Source organism: Rana temporaria, chromosome 1 (genome assembly GCF_905171775.1).
Source record: "Rana temporaria chromosome 1, aRanTem1.1, whole genome shotgun sequence".
Lineage (NCBI taxonomy): Eukaryota > Metazoa > Chordata > Amphibia > Anura > Ranidae > Rana > Rana temporaria.
The window spans coordinates 389228876-389250838 of record NC_053489.1 but is presented as its reverse complement, the minus strand read 5'-3'; positions in this window follow the sequence as shown (position 1 = coordinate 389250838).

The following is a 21963-nucleotide window of genomic DNA, read 5'->3' as shown; positions in this document are numbered from 1 at the left end:
TTATCCAGATTGCGATCTAAATGTCATTAAATGGTACAGATATATAGATGATGTACTTATGCTCTGGTCTGGTTCCAGGGATGAGCTCACACTTTTAATGCAATCGCTGGCCACCAACACCTACAATCTTAAGTTTACCATTGAATGCAGTCAGACCGATGTGAGCTTCCTGAATCTGCGTATCCATGTCGACTCAACTGGTCGTCTGCATTCATCGCTATATCGCAAGCCCTCTCCAGGGAACACTATTCTCCATGCGAGCAGCGCACACCCTGAACCTTTGCTAGATAGCATTCCTTACAGCCAGATCCTTAGGCTTAAAAAAAAAAAACTGCACCAGAGATACGGATTTTCATATTGCAGCGAATGATCTGTACTGTAGACTACATTCCCGGGGCTACAGTCGATCTTTGCTCAAACGATCATTCAACAAGGTGATTAAACTGGACCGGTCTAAAGGCACATTTGCTTGTGGTCACTGCTTGCTGTCGGCGTGCCCTCGGCTTGTCTGCTCGCTGTAGTGCTGCGACTCGCTGACGTCACGCCGCACGGCATTCTGGGAAATGTAGGCGCAGGATGGCGTGTGCGCATGCGCAGTGGCTATTGTCCGCAGCTGATCAGGTGACGCTTGTCACTGATCAGCTGGGGGGCTCTTTAAACTGGCTCAGCCAGCACTTATTTGCTGGCGAGCCATGGTGGTGCGTTGCTGCCTTATTTACATACATCATAGGTAACTTTCTAATTTGGCTTTGCTATTGGGATTGACCTTTTGCTGCTGGATACAGGTCTGCCACCTATTGCTACTTAACTGTCATTGCAGGACTATTCCCATTAGCATTGCTAATTTTGTTATACTTTTCAATAGGATTGATTGATATCTCCCTGTTAAAATCTATGGGCTGTCTTGACTGGTGCAGTCAATCTACCTATTGATTAATCGGATATCTCCTTGTTTATGGAAGTTTTATCAGCGCCCACCTATTGAACTTTACAATTTCTTTATAATAATAGGTACGTATGGAGGCTATGCTAGCCCTTACTTAGGGATACTAACCGTGAGTTATCTCATGTGATTTAAACCCCTAACTAGCTTTTGAAATTTGTGTTTCCTTGTAGTTTGAATTATTAGCCCCCTGCAATCACATTAGTGCTTGGAGCTTCCAGGCTGTTGCCTTGCTGTGCGGCATCTCGCCTCGTTTTCCAACTTGGGGTAGGTACAGCTTTCTCTATGGCACTTACTCTGTCTTGTTGGTTCTCCCACATTTTGGATCCGTCTTGCCCGCATATCTTTTGATAAATTTAGCCTTGTTTTGAAACATTTATGTATATTTCTTTACTAATTGCTTATGTTTTTTCAATAGACTAATACATTTACTGATTGACCCTCACACCCCTGAAGAAGGCAACGATTTGCCGAAACATGTCAGTATTTTTTGATACAATTACTCTAAATCAGTATCATTTCTAGTTTACTGTCCATGTTTTTAATCAATTTATATATTGAATAAAAAAATTGTCTTTAATTTTGTTTCAAATATCTTTTGCGATTTGTCAATGGCACCGTTATAATCCTCCTATCCTTTTCACAACCCTGTATCATTCTATAAGGATGAGGTGCCAGATCACTTATTTTTCAAATGCATATACTACTGTGCTCAGTTTAGCAATCTACATCAAGTATGCAACTTAAAACACACAGTTTCATGCCATAGAGTAGGTGTCCCTCTTTGGTAGTGCCCCACAACCACATAGAGCTTACGTTCCACCTGAATGTTGCTGTGTCCCAAAGGAAGAGCTGCAGGCCTCTGAGATTGCTTTAAGTCTCCTGTCTGAGCACCATCTTTCAAATCAGCATGCCCGTGCGCGCGCACGCTCGTAATCCGCCTCCCCCACCGCCGATAAAGCATGCGCCCTACCTAGGGCAGTAATTGCAGCTGTCCTGGGACAAGAGAGAGCCTCTCCCTGCTTATACGAACTGTGCTGGGTCTCCCTAAGATTGATCTTAGGATCCTCTTTCTCATACCTTTATCCCCACCGCAGGTTTTTCTGCTGAAAAAATTCAGTCAGCACCATTCTTCACCCATCTCGGTGGCCTTTGTGTGCCAACCTTCAGGGATATGGGTTCCTATTTAAAGGAGACCTCTCCCCTGGGCCTTGTAAAAGACTCTTACCAGGACTTTTAGCGTATGAAGCGAAAGTGCTGGACCCTAGAGCCAAGTCCTCCGAAGAGAGACATGAGGCCCGGATCCCATCCAGTTTCAGCGTAATTATTTGGCATCTTGGATGGATCCAAAAGCATAGCTCTTTTTACCCCCAGAGGGTCTCTTTGGCAAAGCTTTCCTTAGCACATCCTCCACGTGTTCAACACCTTAGACACTGGCGAAAAAACTGAGGTACTTTCCTGATGGGAGGGGTTATATAGAGGGGAACTGTCTGGTTGTGCCAGTGTCCACTCACCTCTGGTGACCATACAACCCATTATGTAATGATATAAAGCTCTGTGTCCCATGGTGTACGATAAAGAAATATGATTGATATAGCAATAGTATCTGTATGGCTTTTGTTGTATGCTGTTCAGGAATTTTTCCTCTAGGTCAGCCATCAATAAATTTGCATATAGGGGTGCCATTTTACTTCTTATAGCAGAACCCATAGATTGAAGATACAGATGATACTCGAAAAATTTGAATATCGTGCAAAAGTTCATTTATTTCACTAATGCAACTTAAAAGGTGAAACTAATATATAAGATAGACTCATTACATGCAAAGCAAGATAGTTCAAGCCGCGATTTGTCATAATTGTGATGATTATGGCTTACAGCTCATGAAAACCCCAAATCCAAAATTTCAGAAAATGTGAATATTACATGCAATCAATAAAACAATGACTGTACATAAAAAGTATAAGCATGCATATGTACTCAGTACTTGGTTTGGGCTGCTTTTGCAGCAATTACTGCCTCAATGCGGTGTGGCATGGAAGCCATCAGCCTATGGCACTGCTGAGGTGTTATGGAAGACCAGGATGCTTCAATAGCGGCTTTCAGCTCTTCTGCATTGTTCAGTCTCAGGTCTCATCTTTCTCTTGGCAATGCCCCATAGATTCTCTATGGGGTTCAGGTCAGGCGAGTTTGCTGATACTAACAATTACAGTATAAATAAAGTTAACTCTATACGAGATAGGGTAGAATGAGTCAGCAAATTGGGCCTTAAGAGGAGACTTACATCTCCATAAATCAAATAATCCAATTTGTTACATATTTGGCAAAAGCAGTATATGTTTTGGGGGCCTGTGGACAGTATTTTCCATGTATGTCATTGTAGAGCATGGAATATATTCCCGAGATTGCGCGTAGTTGCTTTTTCACCTCCGAAATTTTGCTCTTTGCTTTTGGACAGCCGCTGAGAAATCTGAATATATATACACTTTGGTTCCTTGTATTTTCAGGTTTGCCTTCTGCCTAGCCAGAAGTAGGACAATATCCCTATCTTTATAGTGTAGGAGTTTCAGCAAGAATGGTCTGTCATTGTCCCCTGATGGAGGTGGCCGGGGAGTCACCCTGTGAGCTCTTTCCACAGAAAAAAAATGGAGTGAGATTATTTCTTCCAAATGCATCAGCCAGCCAAGTTTCAATAAAATTTACAGGGCGTTTCCCTTCAGACTTTTCAGGCATGCAGACAATATGTACATTGGAACGATGCAGCATGTTCTCCATGTCTTCAAACGGTAAAAACGCATGTCAAAAAAACGCAGCAAGCACCGCAAAAACGCTAAAAAGCAACATGCATAGGTGTGAATCGAGCCTTAGAGAGAAACCATATATGTGGACTGCAGTATGTACTGCAGAGAGGGTTCATTGTGCTAAAATTCAGAGGGGTCTGCTATTCCAGGTGGAGGGGGGGGGAGTACTCACTGTGATCCTTGTAGCTGCGATCGCCATTTTTTCTGTTACACGCTGCTCCACTTGTTGAGGCTTCTTAGAGGGGGATGTTCTTTGCTGCCTTTGCCGCATAGGAGGTGTGGGGCTGCTGCACAGGTTTCTGGCTACCCAGATCATGTGCATATTTCTCTAGCATAGACGCCGCTGAGCTTTGGCGGTCTTTCGGGGATCCGCCCTGTTGGGAGCCAGCGCCGAGCTGGCTTGCCGCGATGGAGACAGAGCCGTCATAGAAGCGACGGGAGATCCGACTTGGATTCCCGCCAATTCTACACGCGTGCGGCGTTTGTTATGAATCCTGAGGGGGAAGTCCCCGCCGGATTTTAAATAAAAATCTGGCATGGGTCCCCCCCTCAGGAGCATACCGGGCCCTTAGGTCTGTTATGGGTTGTAAGGAGAGCCCCCTACGCCGAAAAAAACGGCGTAGGGGGTCCCCCTACAATCCATACCAGACCCGTATCCAAAGCACGCTACCCGGCCAGCCAGGAAGGGAGTGGGGACGAGCGAGCGCCCCCCCCCTCCTGAGCCGTACCAGGCTGCATGCCCTCAACATGGGGGGGTTGGGTGCTCTGGGGCAGGGGGGCGCACTGCGGCCCCCCACCTCAGAGCACCCTGTCCCCATGTTGATGAGGACAGGGCCCCTTCCCGACAACCCTGGCCGTTGGTTGTCGGGGTATGCGGGCGGGAGGCTTATCGGAATCTGGGAGCCCCCTTTAATAAGGGGGCCCCCAGATACCGGCCCCCCCACCCTAAGTGAATGAGTATGGGGTACATCGTACCCCTACCCATTCACCTGCAAGAAAAGTGGTAAAAACACAAATAAACCACACAGTGTATTAAAATATTTTATTTTTCTGCTCCGGAGGCCGCCCCCTGTCTTCTTTATTAGCTCTTTTACCAGGGGGGGCTTCTTCTTTGACGTCTTCGGGTGGGTGGGGGCCGCCGTCTGGTTCTCTTCCACCGCCGGGGGGGGGTGGCTTTTAAAAAAGCCCCCACCCCCCCCGGCGGGTTTCCTCCGGCGTCTTCGGCGGGGCTCTTCTTCTTCCGCTATCCCGACGGGTCTTCTCCGCTATCCGGGGGGTCTCGCCGCTCTCCGCTGTTGACTCGTCGCACCCCGGTTCTTCGTCTCGCAGTCCGGTCCCTTCTTCCGTGCTGTACGTCTTCTTCCGCGCTGTGACGTCATGTTCTTCACTTCTCTTCTTCTCCCGATGTTGACTCGCCGGTCCTCCTCGCTGAAATGACGGATGCGCGCCTTGCATCGGACCTATATAGGCCTCACAGTCCCATCATGCTCTGTACCTACCCATGTGATACCTACCACGTGGTAGGTATCACATGGGTAGGTACAGAGCATGATGGGACTGTGAGGCCTATATAGGTCCGATGCAAGGCGCGCATCCGTCATTTCAGCGAGGAGGACCGGCGAGTCAACATCGGGAGAAGAAGAGAAGTGAAGAACATGACGTCACAGCGCGGAAGAAGACGTACAGCACGGAAGAAGGGACCGGACTGCGAGACGAAGAACCGGGGTGCGACGAGTCAACAGCGGAGAGCGGCGAGACCCCCCGGATAGCGGAGAAGACCCGTCGGGATAGCGGAAGAAGAGCCCCGCCGAAGACGCCGGAGGAAACCCGCCGGGGGGGTGGGGGCTTTTTTAAAAGCCACCCCCCCCCGGCGGTGGAAGAGAACCAGACGGCGGCCCCCACCCACCCGAAGACGTCAAAGAAGAAGCCCCCCCTGGTAAAAGAGCTAATAAAGAAGACAGGGGGCGGCCTCCGGAGCAGAAAAATAAAATATTTTAATACACTGTGTGGTTTATTTGTGTTTTTACCACTTTTCTTGCAGGTGAATGGGTAGGGGTACGATGTACCCCATACTCATTCACTTAGGGTGGGGGGGCCGGTATCTGGGGGCCCCCTTATTAAAGGGGGCTCCCAGATTCCGATAAGCCTCCCGCCCGCATACCCCGACAACCAACGGCCAGGGTTGTCGGGAAGGGGCCCTGTCCTCATCAACATGGGGACAGGGTGCTCTGAGGTGGGGGGCCGCAGTGCGCCCCCCTGCCCCAGAGCACCCAACCCCCCCATGTTGAGGGCATGCAGCCTGGTACGGCTCAGGAGGGGGGGGGCGCTCGCTCGTCCCCACTCCCTTCCTGGCTGGCCGGGTAGCGTGCTTTGGATACGGGTCTGGTATGGATTGTAGGGGGACCCCCTACGCCGTTTTTTTCGGCGTAGGGGGGGCTCTCCTTACAACCCATAACAGACCTAAGGGCCCGGTATGCTCCTGAGGGGGGGACCCATGCCGGATTTTTATTTAAAATCCGGCGGGGACTTCCCCCTCAGGATTCATAACAAACGCTGCACACGTGTAGAATTGGCGGGAATCCAAGTCGGATCTCCCGTCGCTTCTATGACGCGCTTGCTGGGATGTGCTGTCACTATTCCAGTGAGTGTGAGATGTCGGCGAGATCTCGGCACCCTGTCGCCGAGTATCAGCGCGACGCTGTCCTGCTAAAAGCACAATATCACAAACACCTACTGTATGGGCTTTTATTTTTTCGCATAGATATTGGGGGGCGTTGCCTTGAATACACTTATGTATTAAACAGAGTGCCTTGAAAGTGATTCTGTCTTTTACTGGCAACCAATGAAGGGATCTCAGTGAAGGTGAGATTGATTCCCATGTTTTTTTCCCAGTCACTAGTCGAGCGGCCGTATTTTGAACGACTTGCAGACGAGTGATTTGGTATTTGGGGAGTCCTAGATAGAGGGCATTTGCGTAGTCGAGTCTGGAATTGATGATTGTTCCCACCACGACTGCAATGTCCTCTTTCGGGATAAAGGGCGTGAGTCTGCGTAGTAGGCGCAGCAGATGGTGGGATCCGCTGACTACTGACCCTATTTGTGCATCCATTGTCATGTAGGTATCGAAAATGACTCCGAGACTTTTGACTTTGGTGCTAGGGGTGATAGTTTTACCCAGAATGGGTGGGGGAGTCCATGTTGACGCGGGGTGATTTTTCCGGTTAGCGTGAAACAGGAGAAGTTCTGTTTTCGAACCATTGAGTTTAAGATAACCGTTTGTCATCCAGTTATCTATTAGAGTGAGGCATTTCTCTAGTCCAAGAGAATGATCCTTTTTGTTGCAGATGCGGAAATACAGTTGTGTGTCTTCTGCATAGGAGTGGTAAAGTAACTTCTGGTTACTGATGATTTCAAAGAGAGGGCGAAAATAGATATTAAACAATACGGGCGATAAGGGAGATCCCTGAGGGACTCCGCATGACACCGTACGTTTTTCAGAAGTGAAAGACCCCAGTTTCACCATTTGTGATCGGTTTTCCCAAGAAGGAGGAGAACCAGGGTAAAACACATTCAGCGACTCCGGCTACTTCAGCTAGCCTAGCCAGTAGTAGTCCGTGGTCTACAGTGTCAAAAGCCGCGCTTAGGTCCAGCAGTATCAGGAGACACGATTCTCCTTCGTCTGCGGCCTCTAGAGCGTCATCCCATATTTTAAGCAGCGCCGTTTCTGTTCCGTGACCCGGACGGAAGCCTGATTGAAACGGATCGAGTAATTTATGGGTGTCTAAATGCAGTTGCAGCTGTTGTACAACTACTTTCTCCATTACCTTGGAGAAGACATTTAGAGCTGTTATGGGCCTTCGGTTGTTTGGGTCTTTGGGGTCGAGGGTAGTTTTTTTTAGAATTGGTTTTATTGTACCTTGTTTTAGCAAGGTGGGCACCATGCCCTCCTTGAATGATTGGTTAATGAGCTGCGTGATAGCTGGTGCCAGTATATCGGCAGTTTCTTTCAGCAGTTTAGTGGGGATGATATCATTGGGTGCTGTGCTATTACGCAGAGTCCCGATGATGTTTTTAGTGGCATCGATGGAAATGGGTTTTAGAGTGAACTTTGGTGGTTGCGACGGATTTATGTGGGTATTAGGTTTGTGATTTGGGGGGGAGTTGGTGACGGTTCCATTTTGCTGAATACTTTCACGGATTTTTTCAATTTTATTAATGAAATAATCCGATAATTTGTTGCAAAATTCTTGTGAATCAGAATTGGGGGCCTCTAAACAAGCTGGATTCATAGTCTGAGTGACCAGCTTGAAGAGTTCTCGGGGGCGGTTAAGGGCATTTGCGATGATGTTGGAGAAATGATTTTTTTTGGCCGTGAAGATTTTTGTGATATTTCTTTGTTATTATCTTGTAAATGGTGTGGTTTTTATCTGAAGAGCATCTTTTCCACAGAGCCTGTATATTCTCTTAAAAGGGGTTGTAAAGGTTTGTTTTTTATTTTCTAAATAAGTTCCTTTAAGCTAGTGCATTGTTGGTTTACTTACCTTTTCCTTCAATGTCCCTTCTAAATGTTTTTTTTTCTTTGTCTGAATTTCTCACTTCCTGTTTCTCCTCAGTAAGCCTGCCCCCATTATGCGAGTCATTCTGGCTGGGGGTAAGTCGGCATGCTCGACCCCCTCCCTTGGGACTACATCCCTGCAGGGAGACGCTGTAAAAAACATTTAGAAGGGAAAATCGAAGGAAAAGGTAAGTAAACCAACAATGCAATCTTAAAGGAACCCATTTAGAAAAAAAAAACTTTACAACTCCTTTAAAACAAACTTTGGCTGCAGTGCCGATTAGTGTATTTTGGCAGCAAAGTCATCCCCACTCTCAGAATACAATAACACAGTGAAGGAGATTCCTCCATCCACCTTGCATGTGTGAATAGGTGAACCCATTCAGTTTTCTCAATCAGCCCACTGGCTGAGAAAACAAAAACTGATCCATGTATGGCTTACTAGCAATATAGACCACTTGAGTACTGTACTAATATTGATAATACTGTACTAGTATTTATAATAGTATTCATCATTAACTACTTGCCGACCGCCCACCGTCGTTATACGTCATCACTTTGAAGATGGATATCTCGGTAACGGCAGCAGCTGCTGCCACAACCGAGATATTCATCTCTTCAGTGGGCGGTCCTGTCAGCGATAACGGCAGTCTCCGCGGTGGCGGGAGAGGGCCCCCCCCCTCCCGAGCCCTCCGCCGCTTACCGTAGCCGTCGGTAGCGGCGGAGGAGATCGGGACCGTTCGGCAGCTGTGTGGGGTTGCGAGTGAAGGAAAAATCTCCTTCACCCGTCCCCATAGCTCTGCTGGGCGGAAGTGACGTCAAAACGTCAGTCCCGCCCAGCGTCTTAAAGCAACATTTTTTTTTTTTGTCATTTGAAAAAATTAGTTTCAAATTTTTTTTTTTTTTGCATTTAAGCCTAAATATGAGATCTGAGGTCTTTTTGACCCCAGATCTCATATTTAAGAGGACCTATCATGCTTTTTTCTATTACAAGGGATGTTTACATTCCTTGTAATAGGAATAAAGGTGATATTTCTTTTTTTTTTTCAGTGATAAAAATTGTAAAATAAATAAAAATAAATCCGAAAACCCCCAAAAAAATTTTTTAAAGCGCCCCGTCCCGACAAGCTCGCGCGTAGAAGCGAATGTATACACAAGTAGCGCCCGCATATGAAAACGGTGTTCAAACCAAGTGAGGTATCGCCACGATCGTTAGAGCGAGAGCAATAATTTTAGCCTTAGGCCTACTCTAACTCAAAAAATGCAACCTGTAGAATTTTTTAAACGTCGCCTATCGAGATTTTTAAGGGTAAAAGTTTGACGCCATGCCACGAGCAGGCGCAATTTTCAAGCGCGACATGTTGGGTATCATTTTACTCAGCGTAACATTATTTTTCACAATATATAAAAAAATTGGGCCAAATTTATTGTCTTATTTTTTAATTTAAAAAAGTGAATTTTTTCCAAAAAAAGTGCGCTTGTAAGACCGCTGCGCAAATACGGTGTGACAAAAAGTATTGCAATGACTGCCATTTTATTCTCTAGGGTGTTAGAAAAAAAAATATATAATGTTTGGGGGTTTTAAGTAATTTTCTAGCAAAAAAAAATGTTTTAGTCTCGTAAACACAGACTCTGAAAAACAGGCCCGGGGCTAAAGTGGTTAAACACATCTTGTTTGAATGACTCTTTGTTGGCAAGCACTAGTCATAGCCATGGAGGACTGTATCCCATTCTTTTGTCTAATACACATGTTTAATCACTGAACATGCACATAATAAATTTAGATACAAGCTACTGGATTGATATGAGGCATATGATTGTTACATATTATACAATATGTTATTAAGCTACGCGTGCAAAAAAAAACTTGGATAAAAACATGGAAACAAAAGGGTGTTTTTAACAAAATTTGGCCTGAGGCTGCATTCACACCTGAGCGTAGCGTTTTGCAGCGGTTTTTACCGCGATTTGCCGCGACAAAACGCGGCGTTTTTAACCGCGATTTGCCGCGACAAAACGCAGCGTTTTTTACCGCAATTTTTTACAGGTCTAGGGTCACCAATGTAAAACGCCCAAATTTGAGTGACAAAAAAGGGTCCAGAACTTGTTTGGGCTTTAGGCATTCAGCGTTTTGTAGTGGAGATGTGAACCATCTCCATAGAGAATAATGTATTTTTTCCCCTCTAGCGCTTTGGGGCGTCGCGCTTCAGGCGACAAAACGCTCAGGTGTGAATGCAGCCCAAGAAGCCCACTTGCTGAAAGTAAAAGCAGATTTGGCTGAAAGTTTGTTAAAATGTGAACCACCTATTTCATTGGGAATCAAGATTAGCACATTTAAAGTGGTCATCAAAACTCTGGTAAAGCAGAAAACTTGCAAAGAGCCAGAGAAAGCCTCCTGCTAGTTGTTTCTTGATACCATTTCTTAGTCCCATGTTGGAGGGGATATTTTGAGAATCTGTCAGCCCAGTCAGGCTGGTCAATTAGGAATTTCTTGCATCTTCAGCTAGGGAGATATGAACTATGTTTTTGGCATCATTTTTAATTTCTTTGGCGGTTATTGAACAAAAAAAACTAAAAGTAGTGATTTGTAAACATTTCTGTTTATTATATATTTTTTATCAAAACTTGGATTTTGAAAATTCAAAATATTTTTTATTTTATTAGAATATAAAAAAATAGGATTTTTTGTACTCACCGTAAAATCCTTTACTCTGAAGTCCATGGACGGACACAGCTCCTTAAATCTTGACAAGTGGGTTATGTTCCCTGTTTACAGGAGAGGACTAGGCAGAGTTGAACAGCCCCGCCCAGGGGGCGGTCCCTCCAGACATAACCCTCCTCACTACAGCTTGCAGCCTCAGTTCCTAACAAGCAGTACAAACCTAAAAAGGAGGGGTGGGAGCTGTGTCCGTCCATGGACTTCAGAGAAAAGTATTTTTAGGGGAGTACAAAAAATCCTATTTTCTCTTATCCTCCATGGACGGACACAGCTCCTTAAATCTTGACAAGTGGGACGTCCGCAAGCAGTGTAAAAAAACAAGGGGTGTGAAATATATCAGTAAAACCAATTTTAACTTCACCCCAAAACAAGCAGAGCTCCTCAACGGAGGAGGTGCAACTTTAAACAGCCGCCGGCAAAAACTAGGGACTGAAAAAAACATCATACGATGCACTCACAGCAACCATGTAAATTCTGGAAAAAGCGTGAACGGACTAGCAAATCGCCGCCTCGCACACCTGTGAGACCGACGCATGATGTCGGAAAAAAAAACCCAGGAAGCATCAATTGCCCTGGTCGAAAGTGCCGTGACCGGAAAGGGGGGCCCGCCCCTTAGGAGCATAGGCCTGTATGACGGCCTGCCTGATCCACCGAGAAATGGTGGTTGACGAGACCGCCAGGCCCTTTGTGGACCAGACACCGACACAAAAGAGAGTCAGAAGCTCCGAAACAGAGCCGTAGTAGGCTGGTATACCTGCAAAGTGCGTACCACGCCTAAAGTATGAAAGGCCGAAACCTCCTTCGGAAGAAGGGAAGGTCGCGGACGCACCATCACCTAATCCTTATGGAGGATCAAGCATGGCGGCTTGCAAGACAAGACCGCCAACTAAGAAACCCCTCTAACAGAGGTAAAGGCCACTAAAGGGGCCACCTTCTGAGATAGTGTCAAGAGAAAATCTCTCTGATATTTCCTGAAGAACCGAGAGCACCAGAGTCAAAACTCATGGGGGAAGAGATGGGCCAAGAGGGGAAAGTATATGAAAAACCCCCTGCACACAAAAAAAGGGGACCCACCAGGGAACGGGCCGCAAAAAGGCCACTAAAAGAACACAGCCAAGGCTGAAATCTGCCCCCAAACGGTGCTTTAAGCAATTTTTAGATCCACTCCAAGCTTTAAAAACAGCAGGACCCTGGACACCGAGTACGTCCGTGGACGTCACTCCATCCCTTCGCACCAAGAGAGGTACGACGGTAGATCCTCCGGAAGAAGACTACGGTACCCTGTTGAGATGACTGAGTCAGACGGACCCCGGTCACCTAAAGTCTGGCTTCCAATAACCATGTTGAGCAAGTCAGTGACTGTACAACAGGAGGAAGTATGGGACCTTGAGACAGAGGAACCTCCTGCCCTGGCAACCGGCAGGGTGCCTCTGCTACCAGGCGCCCGATATCAGCACACCAAGGACGCCAAGGTCAATCTGGAGCGATTAGAATCATCGGGATCTCCTCAGCCTCCACTCTGTGGAGCGGCTGAGGAAGCAACTAACATGGAGGAACGGCAAAAAAAATCCCCGATACAGACCCACAGGGCCACCAGCGCGACTGATGCGTCTGTACCAGATCACTAGACCTGGCCACTAACTTTGACACCCTTGCGGCGGAGACGAGCGGCCAGGAGATCCATGTCCTGTGAGGCTCACCTCCTGCAAGGGAGCCAAAACACCCAAACCCAAACACCCAACACACAAAGACCAGTAGCCCTGGTCCAGCATCTGGCGACTGCAGTAGTCCGCCTACCGGCATACCTGATGGTAGACCGAAGCCACGGCCGTGGCGCTGTCCGGCTTAAACCAGATCGGTCGACCACAAGGAGAAGCATAGCCTGATCGCCTAAAATAGTAGGACAATGAACAGTAGACAGCACCTGGTATTCCCAGGCGGTCTCCCACCAGGCGGTCCTACATTGATCCTACTTCTGGCCCATTGAATATCATTGAAGTCGGACCAAAGTAGTATCCTGTTCATGAAAGTAGGATGGATGTAGGACCAATGTAGGATAAATGTAGGACCAATGTAGCAGAGCAAAGTAGGATGAAAGTAGTGTAGTAGTGTGAACCCAGCCTTCACCTTGGACAACATCACAGAGACTCTCCTGCGTTCCCATTAAAGACGTGCTTGGCGGACATTCCTTCTGGCTCCAGATCCCACTTTCTGTTCCACTACGCTGATCCCTGGCTTCCTAACTTTCTGGCTTGTCTGACTGTCCGTTCCGGTTAAGTTTTGGCTATGTTTTGACCACGTTTGTTCTGTTCACTTTTAGTATTACAAGTGTGATTTAAATATACTTCTGTCTCGATCCGATTAATGGTTTCTGACATATGTATGTATAATTAGGGTTGCTATTGACTGTATATTCTGCAAGACCTTCAATGAGAACATATGTGTATATAATAAATAACAGTTACTTGTATTACCAACTTTTAGTATAGTCTGGGATAAAATTTTACCTTAGGAATAAAAAGATGTGAACATGACAGTAAGCATCCCAAACATTTTATTTTCTGTATGCCATAAATACAGAATCAAGGGTTCTGATGGCTATCAGAAAGCAAGTTGGCATCTCATATGACACAATCTGCCCTATAAGCAGACAATATCAAATAAATTAATATCTTATGCCGCGTACACACGACCGTTTTTCGGGTTGTAAAAAATGAAGTTTTTAATGGTCTAGAAAAAAATATGTTTTTTCACCGATCATTAAATCGGCCTTGCCTACACACGATCGTGGGGAAAAAAAATGCTCTAGCAAAGCGCGGTGACGTACAACACGTACGACGACACTATAAAGGGGAAGTTTCATGCGGATGGCGCCACCCTTGGGGCTGCTTTTGCTGATTTTGCGTTAGTAAAAGTTTGGTGAGAGACGATTCGCGCTCTTCAGCCTGTTACAGCGTGATGAATGTGCCATCTCCATTACGAACGCTAGTTTTACCAGAACGAGCGCTCCCGTCTCATAACTTGCTTCTGAGCATTCGCGTTTTTTTCACGTCGTTAAAGCCCACACACGACCATTTTTTACGACGTTAAAAACGTTGTGAAAAATTAGAGCATTTTCGAAATTTTTAATGGCCATTTTTTACATTGTGAAAAATGCTCTGGAGCCCACAGACGATCGTTTTTAATGACATAAAAAAAAACTAAATTTTTTACAACCCGAAAAATGGTCGTGTACGCGGCATGAATCCTCATTTTAGTCATTAAAAATCAGCTGCATTTTTTATGCATTTGTATTGTTCACCAGTAACTTTTTCTAGGAGTCTTCCAGGACAGCCTCTGAGAGACATAGGGCTTCTCCCTCCGGGACAGGAAACACGTTCACCCAAATTGTTTAAAGGCAGTCCTCCAGGCATTCCCCTTCAGTTTCCACAAAAACCGCCGGAAGGCTCTGAAAGACATAAAACACACTGGCATAACATTAGTATATACCTTTTGCACCAGCCCTAAAACACCAGGTGGGAAACCAGCCTGCCCTGGAAGACTGCTAAAAAAAAAAAGAGTCAACGGCAAGTCTAATTCCGGTTTTCTCCTATCGTCTTCCAGGACAGCCTCTGAGATAAGCAAGAAACATACTCTGCTAGGGCGGGACCACTGCCTGGAGGACCTTTCGCCAAAATGCATGTTCTTTATGTGAAACCAGGTCCAAGCGGTAATGCTTAGTAAACGTGGAGTAGCTGGACCACGTCGCTGCTCTGCAGATCTCCTCCGGAGTGGCACCGGATTTCACTGCTCAAGAATGCCACTCCGCCATGGTTGAATGTGCCTTAACTAGGGGCGCTTGTTTCCCTGCCAACTTATATGCAGGAGCATGCAAAGTAAGTAAATAAAGACTTACTTGCTGAAATGTCTGCCGACTTCTAATTAAACTAAAAGGCTTCACCTGAGGTCTACTAAACTAAACTCTCCTTCCTCATCAACCTCTGAGGAGGAATATAATTTTGGCAGGATAATGTCATGTCAAATGTCGAAGAAACTTTGGGGAGGAAACTAGGATCTGTTTTGAGCACAACCCTATCCTCCAAAATCAACAAAAATGTCTCTGATAGAGAGCGCCTGCAACTCACTCACTCACTCTTCTGGCTAAAGTGAATGCAATCAAAAAAGCTGTTTTTAGAACCACCCACTTAATTTCTGATTTTTACAGCGGTTCAAATGGACTTCTTGTAAGTGCACTGGGGACCAAGGATAGATCCCAGGAAGGACAGGCTCTGACGCTCATTGGTCTGGACCTGGAGAGGGCCTTAAAGAAATTCCTTACAAATTGATCTTGCTGCAGGGAGACCTGAAGAAAAAAAACACTCAAGGTGGCTCCCTGTATGTTCAGGGTGCTAATAGAAAGACCCCATTCCACTCCTGTCTGTAAAAAGTCCAATACTGCTGGCATTCCTGGTTCTTCCTGCCCCTGTTCTGCTAACCAGGAGTTTAACCTTTACCAGACCTTGGTGTAGAGGGCCCTGGTTACTGGCTTACAGCATTCTAAAAGGGTCTCGACACCGAGAACACGTGAGCTCTTAACAGGTCTGAGGTCCTTAACCACTTGGGATCCGCGCTATGGACAAAAGACGTCCACAGCGCGGCTGTCAAGTGCCGGGTGGACGTCCCTGGACGTCCTGTTGTTCCCCGTGCGCGCCGCTGGGGGCGCGCAGCGGGGAAACAATGTGCCCGGCGCATCGCTCGGGAGCCAATGCGAGTGCCTGGTGGGCGCGATGTCCGCCAGACACCCGCGATCGTCGGTAACACAGCAGGACGTGGAGCTCTGTGTGTAAACACAGAGCTCCACGTGCTGTCAGGGAGAGAGGAGACCGATCTGTGTCCCTTTACATAGGGACAAAGCATCGGTCACCTCCCCCAGTCAGTCCCCTCCCCCCACACAGTAAGAACACACCCAGGGAATACATTTAACCCCTTCCTCACCCCCTAGTGTTAACCCCTTCACTGCCAGTCACATTTATACAGTAATTAGTGCATTTTTATAGCACTGATCGCTGTATAAATGTGAATGGTCCCAAAATTGTGTCAAAAGTGTTTGATACGTCCGCCGCAATATCGCAGGCCTGACAAAAAAAAAAAAAAAAAAAAAAAATCAAAAATCTATCCCCTATTTTGTAGGCGCTATAACTTTTGCGCAAACCGATCAATATACGCGTATTGCGATTTTTTAACAAAAATATGTAGAAGAATACGTATCGGCCTAAACCGAGGTAAATTTTTTATTTTTATTTTAAAAAATGAGATGATATAACAAAAAGTAAAAAAGTGTTTTTTTTCCAAATTCTGTCTTTTTTTGTTTATAGCGCAAAAAAATCGCAGAGGTGATCAAATACCACCAAAAGAAAGCTCTATTTGTGGGGAAAAAATGATAAAAATATAATTTGGGTACAGTGTTGTATGACCGCGCAATTGTCATTCAAAATGCGTCAGCGCTGAAAGCTGAAAATTGGTCTGGGCACGAAGGGGGTTTAAGTGCCCAGTAATGAAGTGGTTAAGGGATTCCAGTTCGTCATAGGTCAAATCTGTCTTTTTGGAAACCTTCCACAACTGCGCATCCAAATTGGGATTTTATTCCAAAGATGGGCTGTTTCCTTTTCAAAGGGGAATCTGTATTTAAGACTGCCTGAAAAGAATGGTCTTCTTTCAGGATGCTCCCACTCCAGCAAGATCGATTCTACTAGAGATTTGTGCACGGGGAAAACCCTGGATTTCTGTGCACCGACCCCCTGATACATGAGATCGTGTATAGAAAGATGTACCGACACCTATCTGATCTCCAAGGTGTCATAGATCACCTTCAATAAATCCCCCACATCGTCCAGCGTCTATCTGTATCTGGACTCTCTGGTGGAATATTCCTCTCCCTCTGAGTCAGACCCTGAGTCCGCCTGAGAGGAGGCAAGCGACCTGGGTTCCCTTTACCCATCTTCCGTATACTCCTGACTAAGTTCGGATAGAACAGGCACACTTGCTGCTCTAGAAAGGGGCAAAGAGGGATCCTGCATCCTATTTATCATCCCCTTAAAAGACTGGAACGTGGATGCAATCTTGTGTTTAACAGACATAAGGATCTTATGACATGCCATCAAAGAATTGTCTTTAACCAAACTGCTGACACATTCAGGGCAAAGTGGCTTCACCAAGTTGGAACCTAACTTTGACGCGCATACAGCACATCTTCTATTACGGGGCTGCATCTGGGTCTTGTCCTAAGCTTTACCCTGAAAACCAAAAAAAGAAAACAAACACCCATGAGAAACTGCCCCAGACCTACTCCACCACTGTGTTTGGGTCAAAAAGGAGGAAGTACTCAGCCCTTCACCTGTGGTTCCCCACCCAGGGAAGGACATCTGGTAATAAGGACCCCACCCCCCCAGAGTAAGACATGGTCAGTCCTCACCACGCTTACCTGAGATGTGCCGATGCCAGAAAAACTGGAGTTAACCGCCTGCGATGCTGCAGTGCCCTCCATGGCTCCTCTGTGCTTGCCACAGCCTCTGCTGGGTCTGTCACTGGCTCCAGATGCCTTAAACGTCCACCAGCCATGCTCAGGAGACAGGAATCTCATCTCCGGCACCCCCTGATGATGTAGCTCGGCCGTAAGTGACCCATTACATCACTACCACTCATTGGCGCGCAGAAGCCCGCCTCCAACGCACGCACTTCCTCCTCATCATGCCCGGAACTCCCAGGTGAACAGGCACCATCTAAACCACCAGACATGCACCCTGCAGACACGCTGGACGCCGCCCGTTCATCGGACTGTGACACAGCGGATGAAAAGGTACCAACGTAATAGGGTGGGGTCCCAACACATTTTCAGGGGTGGCGACTCTGAGTCCTAGGCAGTAAAATAGCAGGACCAGCCACCCTCTCTTCCCTGCTAGACAGAGGGGCGCTGAGGCAAACGAGAAGGTATTTTCAGGTGCTCACACAGGACAGCCCTGAGCATGGAGCTCTCCAGGTTTCTAACATGCTTCCTTCCCATCGGGCAGGAAACAAAAAAGGGGAAGGCCTGGAGCACCGCCTTTAAACAATTTGGGTGAATGTGTTTCCTGTCCCGGAGAGAGGAGCCCCATGTCTCTCAGAGGCTGTCCTGGAAGACGATAGGAGATATAGGAATTTTTTACGTGCTAGAAATTTTTTCTTGGGGTTGATTGAAGGACAAGAGAATGCAGTAAATTCTCAGTAATATGTTTGATGGACACTGACAATCAGGTCTGTGGCTGTGGTCTGTAAACCACCCCAGTGCCCTTATCAACCAAGCCAGTGCAGCCTCATCAGTGTCCTGATAAGCCATGCCAGTGCAGCCTCATCCCTGTCGCGATAAGCCACATCAGTGCAGCCTTAATATGTCCTGATCAGCCACATCAGTGCAGCGGCATCAGTGTCCTGATCAGCCACAACAGTGCAGCCATCGTCAGTGCCCTGATTCAGCCACATCTGATCCACTGTCACAGCAGTATGGCTTCACCAGAGCCAGCCATGTCCAAAAAATGTTTACACATCGGGAAGGCATTTCAAATCCTCAGCATGACAGATTAGAGCAGCGGGGAGCTCTGTCTGATTTGGATTTAGAGTACAAACTCAAGAAATGCCATACTCGGCACATATTCAAAAGACTCATTATGCCCAATAGAAAATACAATGGGGTGTATACTTTTGAAAATGGGATAATTTTTTGGGCGTCTCCATTGTCCTGGAGCTCTAAGCCAACAAAAATTTGATAAAGTAGTCAGGAAATTACATTCCATAATGTATGCCTCCTGAAAGCCTAAAGGTGCTCCTTGTATTTTGGACCCCTCTATACATATGTATAGGTATAGGTAGAGCTGCACAATTCTGTATAAAACGAGAATCACAATTTTTTTGCTCAGAATAAACATCACGATTCTCGGGGCATAACATCTTTCACATTATACAAAAAAAATTGGGCTAATCCTATTAGTTTTTTTTTTTTTAAATACATCGAAGTGTATTCCCCCCCCCCCCCCCCCCCAAAAACTGTGTTTGAAAGACAGCTATGCAAATAGTGTGACCTAAAATATTACAACTACCACAATTTTATTCTGTAGGGTCTCTGATAAGAAAATATATATGTTTGGGGGTTCTAAGTAATTTTCTAGCAAAAAAAAAAGGATTTCAACTTGTAAGCAACAAGTCTCAGAAAAAGGTTTAGTCTTTAACCACTTGGGTGTTTTTCAGATTTGGTGTTTGCAAGACTAAAACAGTTTTTTTTGCTCGAAAATTACTTAAAACACCCAAACATATATATTTTTCTAACACCATAGAGAATAAAATGGCGGTCATTGCAATACTTTGTCGCACCGTATTTGCGCAGCGGTCTTACAAGCACACTTTTTTTGGAAAAAATTCACTTTCTTGAATTAAAAAATAAGACAGCAATACATTTGGCCCAATTTTTTTATATATTGTGAAAGATAATGTTACGCTGAGTAAAATGATACCCAACATGTCACGCTTAAAAATTGCGCACGCTCGTGGCATGGCATGAAACTTTTACCCTTAAAAATCTCGATAGACGACGTTTAAAAAATTCTATAGGTTGCATCTTTTGAGCTACAGAGGAGGGCTAGGGCTAGAATTATTGCACTCGCTCTAACGATCGTGGCGATACCTCACTTGTGTAGTTTAAAAAACGTTTTCATATGCGGGTGCTACTCACGTATGCGTTCGCTTCTGTGTGCGAGCTCGTCGGGACGGGGCGCTTTAAACATTTTCTTTTTGTTTTATTATTTTATTATTTTTTACACTGAAAAAAATAATAATTTGATCACTTTTATTCCTATTACAAGGAATGTAAACATCCCTTGTAATAGAAAAAAGCATGACAGGTCCTCTTAAATATGAGATCTGGGGTCAAAAAGACCCAGATCTCATATTTAGACTTCAATGAAAAAAAAATAAAATAAATGGAAACGTCATTTAAATAAATGACAACAAAAAAATGTGCCTTTAAGACGCATGGGCGGGACTGACGTTTTGACGTCACTTCCGCCCTGCTAGGCTATGGGAACGGGTGGGGGCCCATCTTGCCCTCACTCGCATCCCCACACAGCAGGCTGAAGGACCCGATCGCCTCCGCCGCTACCGACGGCTCTGGTAAGCGGCGGGAGGGGGCCCTTTACCGCCGGTGAAAACGGCGATCTCGCGGCGAATCCGCCGCAGAGACCGCCGTTATTGTTTACAGGACTGCTCATGCTAAAGATGGATACCTTGGTTGTGGCAGCAGCTGCTGCCGTTACCGAGATATCCATCTTTAAAAAAACGACGTACATATACATGAGCAGGTCCTTAAGTGGTTAAACTGACCTCATTCTCAGACGGAAGTCTTCCCTTTTTTCTAGAAGATACTTTGCATCTCTTTTCTCCATCTCTCAGTACTGAGGATGGCTTTTTATTTTGACAGCTCGGCTCTGCGCTGTTTATATAGAATCGCAGAAAAATCTCATTGGGATTGTGAGGGGGGGTTGAATCGATTTTTTTAATGATGAATCGTGCAACTCTACATCTAGGCTATGGAAAGCATTTCCTTTTTGGAGAGGGGTAGCAGAATGTGTAATGGAGTGTAATTGCAAGTATGCCTATGCCATGTGTGAGAAATAACTTGTTAAAATGACAATTTTGTGAAAACAAAATACAAATTTTATTAAAATGTCTTCATATTCCAAAGAACTGTGGGGAAAATAAAATACAACTTCAAAAAGTTTACCATGCTTCTTAAATACCTTGAGCAGTCTACTTTCAAAAAAAGGGGCATTTGGAGGGCATTAGTACTGTTCTGGCCTAGAGGAATGAGCAAGGCTGTCACAGGTACATTAGGATTGATCAATTTTCAAATATATGCACTGTAGCTTGTAGACTCACTTTCACACAAACTAAATATACACAGATTTTGGTTATTTTTACCAAAGAAATGTAGATTACATTTTGCCCTACATTTTTTAAGAATGTTATAAATTTTTGCAAATAAGTAATCTAACAAAAAAAAAAAACCTTTCGTTCAAAGTTTTTGGTATTTTTTTCATTTATATAGCAAAAAATAAAAACAGAGTGGTGATTAAATACCACCAAACAAGAGCTCTATCTCTCTCGGGAAAAGAGGATTAAAAAAAATGTTCATTCTAGTACAGTGGTGCACGCCCGAGTAATTAGTGTGACAGCGCTGAAATCTGAAAATTTACCTGGGTAGGAAGGCGGTGAAAAAGTCCGGTATGAAGTGGATAAAAAACATGTTGCACTATGCAGCACCCTCTCCGTTTCATTTTTTAAATGCCACTTTTTTTTTTTTCTTTTCATTTTGGCTCAGGGTCCCCCTTAATATCCATACCAGACCCAAAGGGCCTGGTATGGATTTTGGGGGACCCACACGCAATTTTTTTTTCTTTTGGTGCGTGGTTCCCCTTAATATCCATACCAGACCCAAAGGGCCTGGTAATGGACTGAGGAGGGAACCTGTGCTGTTTTTTTCAATAAATGTTATCTATATTGCCGAGATCCGGCAATACATTACAGCCGTGAGCAGTTTTAAATAAAAAATTGTTCCTTTACAAATGTAATTTTGCTGCTCTCATTCATAAAACTATGTACAGCTGCCGTAAAAGCAGCCTTACATAGTGCGGGGCGTGGCCCCCTGAGCCATGATCGGCCAATCAAGGCTCTCACAGCAGAGAGCGCTGTGATTGGCCAAAGCATGCAGGTCAGGTGCAAGCTTTGGCAAATCAGCAGCCGACAAAGTACTGCGATCTCGTAGTGCATTGACGGTCTCGCCGTTCATTATGACATGTTCCTCGGGCGCTCGAATTTCCCACAAACGCACCATGATGTTTGGTATTCGGTGAACAACCGATGTTCGCATAGAACTTATGTTCGA